At 40.6% G+C, this 18,069-nt stretch overlaps 1 protein-coding gene across 2 annotated transcripts in view; it reads right to left on the reverse strand.

Moving 5' to 3' along the window:
* si:dkey-82f1.1 (DENN domain-containing protein 2A) overlaps window positions 1-1,326 on the reverse strand; it is a 35,323-nt gene extending 33,997 nt beyond the window's left edge. For both annotated transcript variants that reach the window (XR_002062933.2, XM_005451034.4), the window contains exon 1: window positions 889-1,326. The gene's annotated coding sequence lies outside the window, so the exon portion shown is untranslated. The remainder of the gene's footprint in view (window positions 1-888) is intronic.
* Window positions 1,327-18,069: the final 16,743 nt, after the last annotated feature.

Below are 18,069 nucleotides of genomic sequence, written 5' to 3' on the forward strand. Positions count from 1 at the left end.
TCCTGTGAACCAGAGTCCAAACATAAAAGTTTGCTAAATTGGAAAATCTGAAAAGTAGAAAAGAAAAAAGTACTGTTGTGGACCTCTGTTTAATGACTACAGCACATACAGTATATTATAGCATATGAACTGCAGGCTCTCAGGTGTCGTGACATTTTATCCCAGCTCCACAGTCTCACTAATGCACACTCGTGCATACAGATCATTTCCAGATACTGGTAAGCTGACTTTTTTCTGGAACTACCTGAGTTTTCCACCCCAGCTTGCCCCCTCACAACAATACAAGCAATACATGAAGAGGTGCCTTTGTTCACCGCGAAGAATGCTCATCTCGCTTATCCTCTCTTTTCGGTCTCTCTCTCCCTTGACAAGCCAAGTTTGGAATGCAGCACACACTTTGACCATTATCCAAATTGTCACCAGACCATCTACCCACACGCTGTTTTCATTTAATAAACGCTGAGAGCTGACAACCGTTGAGCACGCATGCGCGCAAACAGCTCACGGAGGTCCAGAGAGCTGAGATCCGTGGACTTGATTCAGATGTTTTTTGACCCACTACTCGAGCAACACTCATGATACCTTAACTGCAGCCAAAGCAGTTCGGGATGACCTGTGACTCATAAAAATTCAGAGGAAACCATACCCTAACTTATGTCGTACATATTGCATTAAAGAAGCATGGACGCGCGTTCTTTACGCAAACAAGCTTTATATGTGAGGACGACGCACAGAGATGACTTTAAATCATTTGCACATACTAATGACCCCCCCCCCCTCACACACACACACACACACACACACACAGTACCTTCCCAAGAAAAAAAGGTTTTCACTTAGTTCAGTAAAGCTCTAATGTACAGAAACACGTGAGAAGTGAAATCTTACCTTTCTGAGCTGGGTGAGCCCTGGTGAAGTGCTCCTGGGGCAGTTTCTCATTTTGCGAATCCTGACCCCACAGAAGACAGCATCCACTTGCATGCTTCCTTTGCATCAGAGTAGTTTGCCTTTCTTCCTCTCTCTCTCGCTTCCTGAAGTTTGAGCAACCTTACCCCTGCCTCTCACTTTGCATTGCCCTTGTCAGTGCCTCCCACGTATACACACACAGAAAAGACACTGGGTGCAGGATACAAAAAACACTCTGAAAAAGTCACAAAGTCAGGGATATGCCTCCTCCTCCTCTGTTCTTCAGTCTTCTGCCTGCGAACTAAAACCTTTACGGCTCCTTCTGCGTTCTAGCTCTTAAACGCACACTCAGAGACTCCCTATCTCTTAGTGACACTAACTCGCTCTCTCGCTCTCTCTTGCCCCTTCTCAAACTTTTCCCACCCCTCCTTCCCTCGAGCCACCCCTCCCCTTCTTCCTTCCTCCTCTCGCTCTCTCTCCTCCTTCTTCATTTTCCATCATCACCCCCACCACCACCACAACTCCTCCCACCACCTAAACCCCCCACTGCTGAACTAATCTGCAGCTGGCCGGGCGATTGGAGCCCTGGTTGCTAGGGAAACCGAGTGGCGGGGGAAAAAAACTGGAAGAATGGCGCAGGAAGGGCCAAAGCTGAGCGCAAGTGAATACATAAATAAAAATCCTCCTCCGGGAGCCAATTAATCAGTTTTATCTTCTTAAAGACTTCACATGTGACCAAAAAGCAGTGTAACAACAACCATACTCCCTATGGTTGTTAAGTGCTCGGTGTTTATGTGTGTCTATGTGGTAAGATTTCAGAGAGAAAATGGTTTGAGCTGATTACTGACCTATCCTGTGTTAGGAAATACAGACTGAGGAATTCAGCTCCTCATCTTAAGGCCAAGGCTGCAGGGTAACTCAATGATCCTGTGGAGAAAGCAAAAAACAAGACCGGACGGGCATACTGATGACCAGGGCCATTAAATATTAACTAGTTCAAACCCACACACACTCTCTGTTTAGTAAGTGCATTATTGGAAGCATAAAGACAGAAAGTCTTCCAAACCTGTCAAAAACCACACATTAACATGCAGTGAAATAGATGTTAAAGAGGCCAAAGACATTTTGATGTAAGACATTCACTAAAGTCACATCTTAGATTGAAAAATGTTACCTAACAGCAGCACTGCTCTGTGAGAGCCTGCAGGTGTTGTATACTTTAATCAAGCATTAGTTGCATTTTTTTTTGGTTTTTTGCTTAATGGGTCTATTAAAATTCAAATATGCTTTATTGGTACGATCATTTTTGTAAACAAGAATGTCAAAGCACCAGATTTCAACAAAAAAGAATCAATCACACAAAAATAACCAGAGTAAATGCAAAATGTAGTTTTTTTAGTGTTTATTTTATTTAACTTGTAACTGGTTGTGCCACTCTTGGCACGAACTGCAATCAAGTGTTTGTGATAACCAGAAGATAAGGAGTCTTTCATAACACTGGCTCATTGGTCCACTCTTCTTTGCAGAGTTGTTTTAATTCAGTCACCCCGGGGGGTTTCCGAGCATGAATAGCCTGTTTAAGGTCAAAAGGCCAAAGGATCTCAGCCAGATTTAAGTCTGGACTTTGACAGGGCCACTCCAACCATTCAGAGGTGGACTTGCAGGTGTATTTCAGGTCATCGTCCTGCTGCACATACTGATGGCTCGATATTATATTTCATTATTTCCTGGTAGAGAGCAGAATTCATAGTTCCATCAGTTACAGCAAATTATCAAGGTCCCGAAGCAGCAAAGCAGCCCCAGACCATCACACTACCACCATCATGTATGATTGTTGGTATGATGTTCTTTTTATGAAATGCTGTATTAGTTTTACACCAGACTCAAACCTTCCAAAAAGTTCTTTTCTCCTGGAAACCCTCCCATGGGATTTCTTTAGATGATCTTTAGATGTTGTTCCGGGTTCATTTGTGACCTCTGCGGTGAGTTGTTGATGCACTCTTGGAGTAATTTTGGTAGGCTGGCGACTCCTTTGAATGTTCACCACTGGTCCAAGTTTTCTTTGTTAGTGGATAATGGCTCTCACTGTGATTCACTAGAGTTCCAAAGCCTTATACATGGCTCTGTAACCCAGACTGATAGATGTCAATTACTTTGTTTGTCAGGTGTTTCTTTTTGCTTGTGTCGTGATTTGCAGCTATTTAAGATCTTTTAGCCTACTCCACTTTGTCACACAGGTTCTATTTAAGTAATTTTTTTGATCGAACAGATCTGACAGTAATCAGGCCTGGGTGTGCCTTCACGAAGTTTCAAACAGCAACACTTCAGCAAAGCAACTATTCTGCTGACCTCTGAGCCTAAACCCTGACCTCCCCTTTGAAATGCAAGAGAGATCTAAAAAGCCTAGCTTGTCCTTCAATAGCTGTGGGGGTAATAGGGTGGAAGGTGGAGGCTAGTAACATCTGTTTGGTGTTTATCCCACCTTATTGTATTGTTGAGTCCTCTATCAAGCCTACAGCTGGGATCCTGAGAGTGTACTGAGTCCGCTGTCCAGGGGACCCACATCATGACTATGAACACAACTCAAACAAGTTGTCAGTCCTTGATGGTGCATAGTAGGCTATTGCAAGACCTCTGTTTTCAGCAAAGGAAGTGACATTGAAATCACACCCAAAGTGTGTTTTGTTCCCTGTGCTGCCCTTTCCCTTAGCCTGTTATCCTGGAAGCTGTTTTACTTGCCATCCATGATTACGGAAAAATAATAAAGTAACGCCTGAGCACTCTCTAAGGAAATTTGTTCAGGAATATCCTGGCACTTCCAATAATGGCCAGACAAAATACTGTGAACTCTTATCTGTCAGTTAAGACTTAGAATTGAATTACTTATGTTTTATATAAATATTTTTTTTTATCTCATTAACCAATAAACATGATTTTGATTATTTATGATTTTATATCACAAATGTCAGACTTGCTATGTTTTTCTTTTGTTTTGCTTTTTAAAACAGATTATCAGTAGTTTTCTTGATTTTTGTTAGATAAAACATACAATTCTTTGTCACACTGCACTTGTTTTTGTGAACATTTTTTTATTTTTTAATTATCAGCAAATCAAGAAAATAACTGTCAAAGCTTTTCAGAGAAAGCTACCGTTTGCAGTCATACAGAGAGTTGTTACTTCCGAATAAGACTTCTCAACTTCCCCATAAAGAGTAAAACAAACATAACAAAACTGTTTATGATTTCATAACTTATTCTCTCTTCCTCTTTCTTACTCCTGTAACCTGTCACCTTACTTCTATTTTTAATCACAGCAATAGTCGCCTCAAGTCCTGCAGTAACCCCTGTTTTCTTAAGGAATACTTGGTTAGAAAACAAAAGACTTATTTTACAGCATTATGAATGAGCAACTGGCCCATTTTTAATGACACCACACAAAAAAGTTTCTTCATTATACCAAAATTTTGAGTAAACTTCACCTGAAACATATAAAATCAACGGTTTCTTTATTCAAAGTAATAATCATCAATGACAACATGTTTGGTGTAAACTGAATGTATATCAACCAAGCACAATTCTTTTAACCTGATTCCATTAAATTTACATTATTTTTACATTTTATTAGATAGTAGCTATGTAGCTAAATTACATCATAAAATTGTATCCTTTCTTAAAGTCAGCATTTACAGTGTTCTAGTATTTCAATTACATTAATTAGATCACCTCTCTGACCCTTGTACTTCCGTTTTTTTCTCCCTTGCATCCTTCTTGTAAGAGAAGAGTAGGAAAAACAGACTGAACAGGGTCCCAGAATTGTGCGTGATATGTCTCCATCTATGGATCAGATGATGTCTTTACACAGACCTTCAATAATTAGTGTGGATGCTGATTAAGCAGCCACAATATTGTTCTTCTACTTTTCATCTTCAATACGTTTTCTGGTCGCTATCTCCTTCAATACTGTTCAACTTAGCCATCATTGTCCTCTTTCATCCAGTGTTATTATTATTGTAATAGATGTTATGGTTCTTTCATAAATGCCACCAATGCACAGTCTCCTCCCTGCAACTCTTCCATAGAGTCCAATGTTAAAATTCGTCTGAAGATCAGAGGTACAATCTGTCTTTACACTGTCACCACATCCATATAATAAACTCCACAGTCATGAAAACTGAGAATTCTTTAGACCGGACATTGCTGGCACTCACGGTGAAAGAATTTTGTCAGTACAACATGCAGGGTTCATACGCCTTTTTGAGGGTCAAATTCAAGCACTTTTTAAGCACTTTCAAGGTCCCTTTTCAAGCTTTTCCAGCCCCCCCCCCCCCCCCCCCCCCCCCAGCCCCCACAAAAAAAAAAAGACAATGCATGTTTCAATTCGCATCACCTCAGTAAGACCATGTGAAAATTAAAACAAATCATCCTAGGTGAACTTAAACACTTTGTTCCCCCTTTTTTAAGACAGAAATACACACCACACAAAAATACTGCAAAAGGAAACGGTTGCCTTATATACATAGTGTATAAACTCAAAATGCACATTTCACTTAAAAATTAAGATGTGAAAATGTGAACAAATCAACTTGTTAGATATATTCTTCTCCTGTTGAAAAAACCCCCCAAAAAAGAAATAAATAAGTCTTCTCGTCAGATATTGATGCTTCTTTCCTGTGTGACAAGAAATAGGAGATGTTTGTTTGTTGTTTGTTTGTATTTTAAGTTAATTCCCAATAAAATAACTGTTTTATTGCTAACTACATTGCTGTCTGTATTATTTCTGAAGTCCTAAATGATCACCTTTAAAGTGTTTGTGCTAATAACATCACGTACAGTCAGAAAGGCATGGAGAACAGCACTGACTGGGAGAGGCTTTGAACAGATCACATAGATCAATTCAACATATAAGACTTTAAGAATGCACAAGCATCTACTTAAACTCTATTGAATTTATCATCTGTGATATTATTATGTACAATTCCAATGCATTTTGTTCATCTCCCTTAAATAAACAGGCAGCCTTAAAGTATGAAATATTCATATACAAATACACATAAATGTGTCTACTGTCTCAGTGGCTGATAGTGTCCCACAGGCCTCAGTGTGAGCTTGAAGGCATTCATAATGTTTAAGTAGTTTAATGTGTAGGTGCTGACGATAAACACATTTTGAATGAAAGCCGGGGAACTTTGGTAGCACAGAAACAAGTGGCTATTTTTTGTAACCATATGGATCGATCCCTCATATTAACATTATGTCACCCAAAGGCACCAAGTTCATACTCAAAAAAGCTGCAGCAATACACACAAATATAAACAGTACTTGGTGACAACTTTGCTTTTAGCCTTTAACCCAATTGGCCGTTTTTGACTACTTTTGATTTGGCCTCTACATTTCACCTTTGGCAAGATAAACAGTTTTTAATCTGTTATTTTCTCATTTTGAAAGACTGTATCAGCACAATTTATCTAAATTCAGACAAAATTTAAAATACGAGTAGAAAGTGATATTTTTGACTGTAAAAACCACAAGCATGTTTAATGAATCATTTTCATAACTTGAAATGCAAATAGAAATTGTACATTTAAAAAAAAAAAAAATGTGCACAAGTTTTGCAAACAACAAAGTTATGTGGTACTATTTACCTAAAAATGCAGCCAAGGCTCAGATGATTTTTATATCACTATTTCAAACTATTTACAGAACAATCGGGTGTTCTGCATCAAATAAGAAGGCACACAAATTATTTATGCAACTCCAAAAAATAGTTTGTGTCCACTATAAGACAGAGGAGAACAGCACAGGGATCAATCCTGCAGGTCTGACAGCAGGTGTGTCACTCAGCGTTTACACTGCAATGTGCCTTTGGTGGCTTTTTTGCAGCAACTGTTACATTCACTAGTAGAACTGACACACAAAACAAAACAAGGACTACACTACACACTAACTACACAAGACAACACACTAACTTGAGATCCAAACACGTTAAACGTCACAAATCTCTCACGTATCAAAACTCTGTCTCTCTTTCGCTCACTCGCTTTCTCTTGCCGGTCACTCCTAAAACTTCCCCCTCTTCCCAAACAGCCAAATGCCACATGTTGCCATATCATTTTTTGATTGGTCGACATGGTACATTTTTCCATCAAACACACATTAAAACAGCAACCTACAGGTATGTTAGCGCACTCATCCCCGACTGTCCGAGGGAGGGGCGGGGTCACATATTGAAACAGACAGAGGCAGCCCAGGCGGGGAAATTTTGCTTTTACATTTTGCGACTCATTTTATTTCTCTATCTGATAGGAAAACTATTCAATCAGATAGTTATTTGTGGTGAATGAAATACAGTTACACTTTCAAGCACTTTTAAGCACCACATCTGAAATTCAAGCACTTTTCAAACCTTGAAAAGACAACATTAAAATGCAAGCATTTTCAAGGATTTCAAGCACCCGTACAAACCCCGAACATGTAGTTTTTTATTGGGAAGCATTTGTTTTGGGGTCACTTTTCTCGTTATTTAAAGCAGCAGAAGAGAGGCAGATGTCTGTGTCTGTGTGTGTGGTGCCACTGGCTGGAGTTGCTATGGCAACCAGGCTCACACCTGCCTGCTTAATAGACTAGATATAGACTAACTAATAAATAAACTAACTAATAAATAGATAATAAACTAAACTAAACTAACTAATAGACTAACTGCCATCTCCTTACAAATGTTTTTTTAGATTGACCACACTTATGAAGACTGTATATAACAACCAACTCTAAAATGTTTGTTTGCAGAGAAAAGACACTACATGCTTACAGGATGTGATGTGACAACACTAATGAAATATTGATGTGTCATATTTGTTCAAGAGATTTTTCTTATGGGCAAAAATATTAAAATCATGATGAACAGGGGTGGTGATTCCTATGACTTTGTGTATATAATTTGCAATTTTTTTTACAAATGTGCGCCAAAAATAGATACATGATATCATTTCAAAGGTTTATTTGCATGACGCACGAACAGACACAATTGAAAGTTACAAATGTATTGTGCATGAAACAAATTCAAACGTGGTGCAGATGTGTGTCACAAGTTGATCTGGCTGTAGGCTGTGGCACTTGGCCAGATGTGGCGCTGGTTGATTCGAGTCCATGTTAGTGCACACAAAGTAAACTGCACGCTTTAGTTGGGAAGCAAAAACGCTGAAATCGGAGTAATAAAACGTGCGAGGGGGACGATAACGACGACCAGATTCTCCCAGTCGTTTACTCTTGCTGTCCCGTAAACAACACCGGCGTGGTGTTAACTGTTTGCTGTTTTCGCGATCGCGTCGCGCATGAGAATATCACCAGGTAAACTCGCGACATTTTTGAACATTTTCTTGTTCAACAGCATCAAGACTGACAGAGTGTGTTTGAGATAACCTCACAAGTGTCACAGATGACACATTTGGCGTGTTTTTGCTGGTTTGTCGGTAGCAGCTCCTGAAACGCAAGTGTGCCACACATCTGTTCGACCAAATCCAGTTAATCCAAGCGCCAGTTAATCTGGAACACCGGGCTACGTAAAAGGTGTAGGGGGGCGTGTTTGCGGTCACGTCCAGCGGGTGTGTGGGCGGGAGCGTTACACAGTCGCTCCACCTCAAGTCACTACTGCGCAGACTCTGGCTCCAAAAATGCAAGATGGCAGCCTCCACAAGCGGGGTATTTTGGCTTCATTTTTGCACAATGGGAGGAGGCGCTGTCGCGTGGTCCATGTTTTCTACAGACATTGGTCTTTACCTTAGAATATAACATCATTTGAGTCAAGATTTGTTGACTGTTTAAGTGGTGCTACATGAATAAAACTGAACAGATCTAAAGAAGGTGTTCCTGAAATTTGGCTTTATTAGAACGGGGTGGATGGATGAGCACAGCCCTCTCAGCACAACCATATATGTTATGGTTTATAAACTTATAAACCATAACATATATAAAATACACAGTGACTTTAAAGAAATCAGTAAATACACAAACACTTCAACTGGTGCTTCCTTAGACTGCATGAGTAACAGAAACCACTCACTGTCGGATCTGCGAGTGCTAAAATTACACTGTTACTAGAGCCAACCAGTCGTTCTCTAAAAGTGAACATTAACTTTCTTAAAAGTGCTTTAAAAGTCCAAACACGCACAGCTACAAACATCTGACTGGCACTACCCCCTCTAGGTATCCTGACCACAAGGGGCCAGTATATAACGGTATGCAACAAACAAACATAAATAAACAAACTCACTTAAACTGGAAGTGAACAAAAGCTGAATTTGTGTGAAACAGTATTTGCCTGCACATTGAGCATCGTTGTCTGTATATGTCATCATCATCATTTCTTTGGTCAGTAGTAAAGTAACCGAGGTATTTCCCCTTTTTGAAATTAAAAACGTGTTAACCCCTGGACTAAAGAAAAAATGTTCCAAGTGGGCTAGGTGCTAATTTTCAGATGGTAGGTCTACATCTAGAATCAAAATGAGCACAAACATCAACAATCAAAGTGAAGCATTAAGACGAAGCATAGCAATGTCAAACAGGATCCACACATTTGCGCAACAAAATAGATGTAAATTGTATAAACTAAGACACAAATCAGACAAAAATAGATGCAGCATGATCACAAACAGACACATGTTGGCTACATATTGATGCAAAATGACTAAAATCACACGTGCAACATTTCTACATATTTGACAACAGAAGAAAAACACAAACAAAGTGGGATGTATTTTTAATTTGAAATCTTTTATTTCATGCCGAATTAGATATTTTAAAAATCAAGCGCCAAATCACAAAGTCTCCTCCCTGTTTGTACTGTAAGGTCAAAACCCTACAGTACTACAGAGAACCCCAACAATCAAATGATCCCCCTCTGAGCAAGCACTAGGCGACAGTGGGGAAGAAAAACTCCCTTTAACAGGAAGAAACTTCCAACGGAACCAGGCTCAGGAAGGGGCGGCCATCCGCTGCGACCGGTTGGGGGGGATGGAAATCAAAAAGGAGACGAGATGGCGCGAACTACAGGTGTTAAAATTTGGATTTGAAGGCTGATCAAAAAGTTTTATGGTGATGCTTTAAATTTTGATTTGGTGCTAAAATTCTGCTTCAAGATTTTAAAAGAAGCAGGGCAGTGGGGAAAAGCCAGAATGGTCATTTTAATCATCTCTGGCTTTAGTGAACCACCTAAAGGGTTTTCGCAGAGCTTTTCCCACCACTGAAAGAAATCTGGAAAATTTGGACTTTTTGGGAGGACTGGGGATGACTCCGAGGCAGATTTTAAGATGCTTTATCAGAGCCTCATCAAAAGATAAATCATTTGCCATCGCAGCATTTAAGACACTCTCTGGGGAGCCAAACTCCTTGATGAGGCATTTGGCTAGTTTCTTTATGAACTTTTGCTTGTTATTTATCAGACTTGTGGCGGACTCTGTGCTGCTAAGTTCAGGCTGTATCAGATCCCTCAGACGGTTGATGACAGTCTCTAGTTCTTCTGACAGAGACACAGACTGTTTGGTCTTAGATTTAGATTTTTTGATGACTCTCACCATGAGAAAAAAGGCGAGGTCACTGGAAATTTTCTCAGCATCAGAAGATGACACTGACACAGAACGCATCTCTGACATGTCAGGGGAATCCTTGAGAGAGCCTGAAACGCTGGCAGAGCATTTTGTGGGAGAAATGCTCCCCGATTTTGGTGTTTGAGTTGTTTGATCAGGTGCCAGAGAGCATTTTTCTGGGGAAATGCTCCCAGATTCTGATGATGAAAAGGATAGAATAGATTCGTTATCACTGCCATCTGAAAAGGATTTTTCTGGGTAAATGCTCCCAGAACTTGGTGTTTGAAGTATCTGATCAGGTGGCACAGAAGACTTTTCTGGGGAAATGCTCCCAGATTTTGGTATTTCAGGTGACTGATCAGGCATCACAGAAGACTTTTCTGGGTAAATGCTCCCAGATTTTGGTATTTCAGACTGATCAGGCACCACAGAGGATTTTTCTGGGGAAATGCTCCCAGATTTTGGTATTTCAGGTGACTGATCAGGCACCACAGAAGACTTTTCTGGGGAAATGCTCCCAGATTTTGGTATTTCAGGTGACTGATCAGGCATCACAGAAGACTTTTCTGGGGAAATGCTCCCAGATTTTGGTATTTCAGGTGACTGATCAGGCATCACAGAAGACTTTTCTGGGGAAATGCTCCCAGATTTTGGTATTTCAGGTGACTGATCAGGCACCACAGAAAACTTTTCTGGGGAAATGCTCCCAGATTTTGGTATTTCAGACTGATCAGGCACCACAGAGGATTTTTCTGGGGAAATGCTCCCAGATTTTGATGATGAAAAGGGTAGAACAGATTCTTTACCACTGCCATCTGAATCTGTGCTTTTTTCCTTTGTCGGGGTCCTTGCTCTTTTAAAAAAGTTCTGGATGTCTTCCACCGCCACAGAAACCTTGTCCTCAATCATTTGATTTTTGTCTTCGTTCTCCACCCAGAGTAAAAGCTTTTGTAAAAACTTTTCTACTGCGTCTTCTACGAGGACGTAGAGGACTTCAGCAGAAAAGGGACGCTTTGAGCCATGTGCTGGTTGTGGAGTGCTGGAGATGACTGTGTCAGAGAGGGATCGACCCATTAGAGGTTCGGGGATTTCATAAAGTCGATCCGTCATAAGTAAATCAAACACTTTTCCCGTCAAATCCACTGTAAAATCTCTGATTCCCCCACTTTTTCTAAAGTTGTCCAGTGTTTTATGGACGATTAAGAGTTCTTCTTTCTTTGTTAATTTGTCAAACAACCGATTAATGTCTGATCTAATGGTGTCAAATTCAACTGGAGAAGAACTCATGTACCGAAGTGTGTTTCGGGAAGGGGCTCGATGAGCCTGTGTACTCTGGGGACTTTCATCGGAGGACACTGTTTCATTCTTGTGGAACTTGCAAATGTTTTGTAGACAAACAACAAATTTCCTGTTTGTCTTTATTACTTGTCTCAGCTCTTTTTTCATTTTTTCAAACTGCTTTTTCGCAAACACGGAAAAGCGGTGTTTGCGTGCTTTGAGCTTGGAGTGTGAGGTGGATGGCAAACATTTGGAGAAGAAGTCTCTCACCTTGTTGATAATTAATCCTGCATTAAAGGCAGGTTTGGGTAAGCTACATCTCTCACAGAGCTCTTCACTGCTTGAATCCATGTTCCCAAGTATCTCATTTACGATGTCAGCTGCAACCACTTCTACTGGGGTTGGAGGTCGGATACTTTGGCTTTCTGCACTTGGTTTTATTTTGTCTTGTTCTGTTAGAACTGATTCTTGTGGGAGCTCATGTTTTTCCTTATCCTCATCTTTATCTTTTTCTGTCATCTCTCCATCTGAGCTGCTTGATGACAGAATCGCAGAAATCTCTGCGATTGCTGGTTGCACTGGCATCTTTGAATCCGTACGTTCTGTACCGGAATCAGACCCTCTTGACGCGCACCTGCAGCGCCGTTTACATGCTAAATACATTTTAAGGCACGAGGCAGCGTGACAAACCATGCGGTTGAGCTTTTCAATATTACTAAATTTCCCGCTAACATAAACGGCGGGGTCTTGCGGGAAATCGGGGCTTTTTGTAATGAGGTCAATTGTTGAGCGGATCTTTTCGGAGATCTCTTCCTCAACCATCCGTGTCAACTCGTCAGCGCTCTCATGTCGCTGTTTTGGGACATTAAGAGCTCTGGCGATGGCGGCTGAAATCGAGTTTCCGAGGGACGGGACTATTTTCCCCGCATATAAAGGCTCCGGACCTTCCCTCGCTATGCAATCCTCAATAATAGGAAGGGCTACTTTCAGGATTCTGCTAGAGGCGATCTGAATGAGTTCACAAATCATATCAGCGAGCACCGCTCGGACGCTCGAGTCGCATGTGCCATTTTCGATCATGCTCCACTGAACTTCAGAGAGCCTTTCAAAGCACCTGTTGATGGGTGGGATAATCTGGTCTGCTATGACCACGATTCCAATCACATTTTCGCTGCGTGTTGCCATTATCGTATCACAAATGAGATTTTCTTGGTTTGAGTGAAAGGTGTGAAAATTTTCTTGTTTCACAGAACGCCGACGGTTGAACACTTGCAAACAGATGAGTCGTGATTTGTCTGTCTGAGAGCCCCTATTTGTGGGTTTTAGCTGCCTGTCACGTGGCTGACGGATCAAAACAAAAGCGAATTCCTTTGATCTGCCGTGACGTCACAAAGAAGTTGCTGGCCCACTATATCCCAGGATTCATTGCGAGTCAAAGGTTTTACGAAAAATGGCGGACGGTCGAAGCGAAGCGGTCCAGAAATAAACTCTCAGAAGTAAGTACCGGGCTTATATCTCACTTCAACTATACAGCGGAACAAATGTTAGCATAATGAAAAGTCTTAAAAAGTCACATTTATCGAACCTTCGGCTAAGTTACGTGACGTTAGTGATATCCCTACTTAACGCGGCTCTTTGGCCGGTTAGTTAGTTTAGGTTACTGCCGATGCTGGGTCTGTATTTCGGTGTGAAGCCAAACATACTTAAACGTTTTAGGAAACACCGAGCAGAGGGATGACCAAATATCTGGCCCGCGTACTGTGGTGAGGACGCAGACTCACTGCTGAAGTTTGTCCTTAACCCTTAGATGCACACGTGGGGTCAAAAATGACCCCATGGGTTGTTTTTCTTCAAAATCTTTAAAATGCAAAGTTGTAATATATTCATATCCGGTTGTTCAGTGATGACGTGACGAATCCTACTTCCGGGCCTAAAGTAGTCTGCGTTTAATATGGCTTTTGTGTTGTTAACATGTTTAATGTTTTGTATTTTCTTCTATTTAATCTCAAAAAGCTCCTAAAACAGTCAGTGATCACTGTTGACCTCCCTCGGCTTTTATTACTGCTAATCATTTATTTAAGCTCAGTTTTTAAGACCTTACGATGTAACTACAGCACAGCCCATGCAGCAGTATATGAATGACTAACCTCGTATTGTGGATGGATTATCTCACTTGTTCTCCTGGCTGAAGTTTAGTCCTTTTACAGCATCCTGCCATGCGATTACATTTGTTCCTGACCACCGAGAACACTCACGTTAACTTTTATCGAGTGGAAAAAAAGTTAGCTTGTTTATGTTATGCTAACATAGCTGTGTCGCTAGCGGTCACGTAGCACATCATTATATACCAGCTAGCCAAACTTCAGTAACCCTACAAACGTCACTGCTGTTTAGTTTTCTGTCTTCATTTATGTTGGAAGTTATAGCAGAGCTGTACGTTTGAATTTTTTTCCAAAACCCCGCAGTCAGGACATGCTATATTGTATTTAGATAGAAGCTAGCGAGCTAACTTCCTGCTAACTTCTAACGCCGTTAAATGTCATAAATTCCATTTTCATGGATGCCTGGATGTTAAACTCAATTGTTACACCTGGTAGAGCAGAACACTGATCATTTTATTAAAGATGAAAGACTTTAGACAGTTTTTCAACTCTCAGTAATGCCACAGTGATCGTTTGATATATGGACCTGCAGCGGAGTTTAGGCCCAGACACGGCCAGTGACGTCAGACTGAACAACCGGATTCCAGGTATTCCTCATAAAACATGTTTGTAAGATGAGGCCCTTTGCATTTTTATTTATTTTTTCATTAATTTAAAAAAAAAAAATGCAGATTTTGTATCACTACCCCACTCTTCCACAAGTGGGGTCGAAAATGACCCCAAGCAGTTACTATGGAATCTTCTATGAAACTTTCATTCTTAGCAACTCTGACTGACCCACTTACACTTCTGATGGATCAAGAATTAATTTTTACACAGTAACATACATGATTTATAGTCAGGGCTGCACATAAGTGGTCCGCAGGTGTGCATTCGCTGTCAAAATTAAAGTATTCTCGGAAATTCAGAGAATATGCGCTTCTTTTGTGGTGGAGGAACACCAAAGTAATTGCTTACAGAGCTTGCTTATTCGACATCTTTAAGAGTTCTGAACAAATGTCTGTCCTCCTCCAGAACATCTAATGTACGGAAACGAGCGTTCCAACTTCTTATCTGGTACGCGTCTTTTATTTTGACATCGAATGTGCACCTGCGGACCATTTATGTGCAGCCCTGTTTATAGTTTCCTGTGCATTTCAAACATTGTCCTTTCTGATGTTTTTTTTTTAATATTTAAAGTAACATGGCTGAATATGAGGCCAGCTAGGATCCCTGTGGACCTACAAATGATCCAGGACGGATGGGATGAAGAGCCCATCGGAGTCACTGACTCAGAATCTGACATCTAAGATATAGAGGACCCAGACTATTGTGCCCCCCACTGAACAAGGCCAGTCAGATACAGAGGAGTCCTCTGATGAGTCCTCTGAAGAGGAAATGGATATTGAGTCTAACAGAATGAGCCCCTCTTACTGCTTTAGCCACAATATTCGGAATTAGTCGGCCAGGACTTGCACCTGGGTTTAGTACTGTCTCCCCAGTAAATGCATGGAAGATGTTCATGTCTGATAATATAATAGAAGAGGTTCTGACATGCATAAACATGGAGGCACGAAGAGTCGCCACAGACAGGGGAAAAGAGTGGAAAAATGTAATCAAACATAAGCTCCAAGCCTTCATTTGATTGACCATTCTTGCAGGAAGTGAGAAGAACTGGGATGTACCAGTCGGTGTGTTTTTTGGGAGTCCTCTGCATAACCCATTGTAAAAGGCCACTATGTCAATTCAAAGATTTAAAGATATTCGCCGTTTCTTGCACTTTGATGACAAGAGGACCAGAGCCTACTGACTGAAAACAAACCACATGGCAGCTTTCTGCTACATATAGGGCCTGTTCCTGGTCAACAGCAGGCAGAAATTCATCCTCAGTGATTGTGTTACAGTGGATGAACAACTTGTGCCTTTCAGAGGGAAGACCCAGCTTCTGCAGTATATGCTGCGCAAGCATACAAAAGTGATACAAAAAGTGCAATTTCTTAAAATTAATGAAAAAATAAATAAAAATGCAAAGAGCCTCATGTCACAAACATGTTTTATGAGGAATACCTCAAATATGAAAATATTACAACTCTTTGTTTTAAAGATTTTGAAGAATAACAACCGAATTTATAGCAAAATGCATTGTTTCTATTTGGGGTCATTTTTGACCCCACTTGTGGAAGAGTGTAGGTATTGGTAGGTTGTGCATCCAAGGGTTAAAGAGCTCTCATCCTGTATAAACCACTAATAATGAGACAGGCAGTAGATGGAGAAGTCCTCCTCCTGTTTTCTGCTGTTTTTGTCATGCTTACATCAAACAACCTGAGTCTGTCACCTTTGTTATAAAGGCCAACACTCTGCAGGATCCTGTCCTGTTTCTCCTTTCTCTGATTAAATCACAAAGACAAGTGTGTCTTTGTGATTGTAAGAGAAAACTGTTTTCATCCTGCAAGTTAACAGATATTTGATAAACTTCTGCTGCTTTTGTTGCTAACTGCCGTGGTTGATTTCCTTCTGCAAGTGTCCAGAGTCAGAAGAGACTGAGAAGGTGAGAGGAGTCTGGGCAGAGGCTCTCCACCCCTGATGAGACACGAGGATAGACCCAGGACGGTGTGTGAGGAAGAGGAGGAGAAAAAGGAGCCAGCAGCAGCTGAGAGATGCAGAGGAGAACAGGGGGAGAACAGACAGCTCTCTGTAGTTGAGGGACTGGTAAAAACATTGAAAATGCTTTCTCGATACTTGTGCAAATACAGGAAGCGAATATCTCCAACACAAACTGTAACAGCTGCATACAGGGAACCACTCACTGATGTTTATCCTGCAGGACAGGATCTGACGGGGAAAGAAGGAAAAATAAGGGAACCACGGACAACTTTGATAATGCTTTGATTTATCCAGAATATATTTGGTACAAATGTTGTTTTCATCACAGTGGGATTGTGCTGGTTTCAGTGGGGAAAGTATGCAGCTCATTTAAATACAAAGAGCTGTGAAAAGTTGTCCATAAAGTGTGTTAATATTTTATAAGGATGTAATGTTTCTGTATCATCTCTCTCCTTTGAGAGCCTCTTACCCAAACATCAGCCTGTTTAATGCTCTCATATCTTCAACATCTTAAGTAAATTATACTGCACAGTTTTCTCATCAATAAAAGAATATTTACTGCATCAGTGTGTCTTCATTTCATCTGAAACACACAAGGATCAAATCTCTGATTTTATTTTAGTGTATACCTTATAGATCCCCGTGGGGAAATTCCTCTCTGCATTTAACCCATTCACTCAGTGAAGCAGTGGGCAGCCATTGGGCGCCCAGGGAGCAGTGTGTAGGGACGGTACCTCAGGGTAGCCACTGATTTGAATGTAATTTTCTCCCAGATACATCACACGGAGCTGAAATGACAGTTTTCTCCGCTCAAAGTCAAACAAATGACATCAAATGAAGATTTGGCCACAGGTGGAGAAAGCACGTAAGGAGGGGAAGATTGTCTACTTCGTCAGTCTGTGCTTTTGTTAACAGAAAAGAAATTCACTGCAAGCTCTCAGTCCTGTTTGTGGATATACCTCAAGGTCTCTTTTCCTTATTGTTCTAAAGATTTATAGTATGCTGTTGCTGCTAAAACATTTGTGTAGCACTTTTTTAGACAGAGTAGTTCTGTCTCTCTGAAGCTTACACACTCTTCTCAGGATAAAAAGTTAATTTACTTTTCAAAATGTCATCTTTATCCTTTATTTTATTATTATTGCTCAAGGGCTAAGGGACTATACCAAAAGGAAAGCTTTGTTTTTATATGCTAAAAGTTTGAATACTGACTTTTGTCTCATATAAGAATCCCATTCTGAACCTCAGGACGCTAACTTCCGGAAATCCCAATGGGCCGACAATTTATGGATGTCTCATGGCACAAACCATTCAGCGGGAACTCTGATTTTGAAACACAAGTTTAATGGGAAAATTATATCTTCAGAAACTGATCCGAAAGGACATTTTATTTTGCTGGTTAATTTTTTTTTAATGATCAGACCCTCTTACTGGGAAACATTTACAACTGTAATAACAAACGGGAGAATATTGACCTAATACTTGTAGTAAATGAAAAAAACTGAGTCTTTAATAAGTAAATTTGCTAATCTGAGGATCATATTAGGGGGAGACTGGAATTATTC

The sequence above is a fragment of the Oreochromis niloticus genome, linkage group LG7 (genome assembly GCF_001858045.2).
Source record: "Oreochromis niloticus isolate F11D_XX linkage group LG7, O_niloticus_UMD_NMBU, whole genome shotgun sequence".
NCBI classification, from domain to species: Eukaryota; Metazoa; Chordata; class Actinopteri; order Cichliformes; family Cichlidae; genus Oreochromis; species Oreochromis niloticus.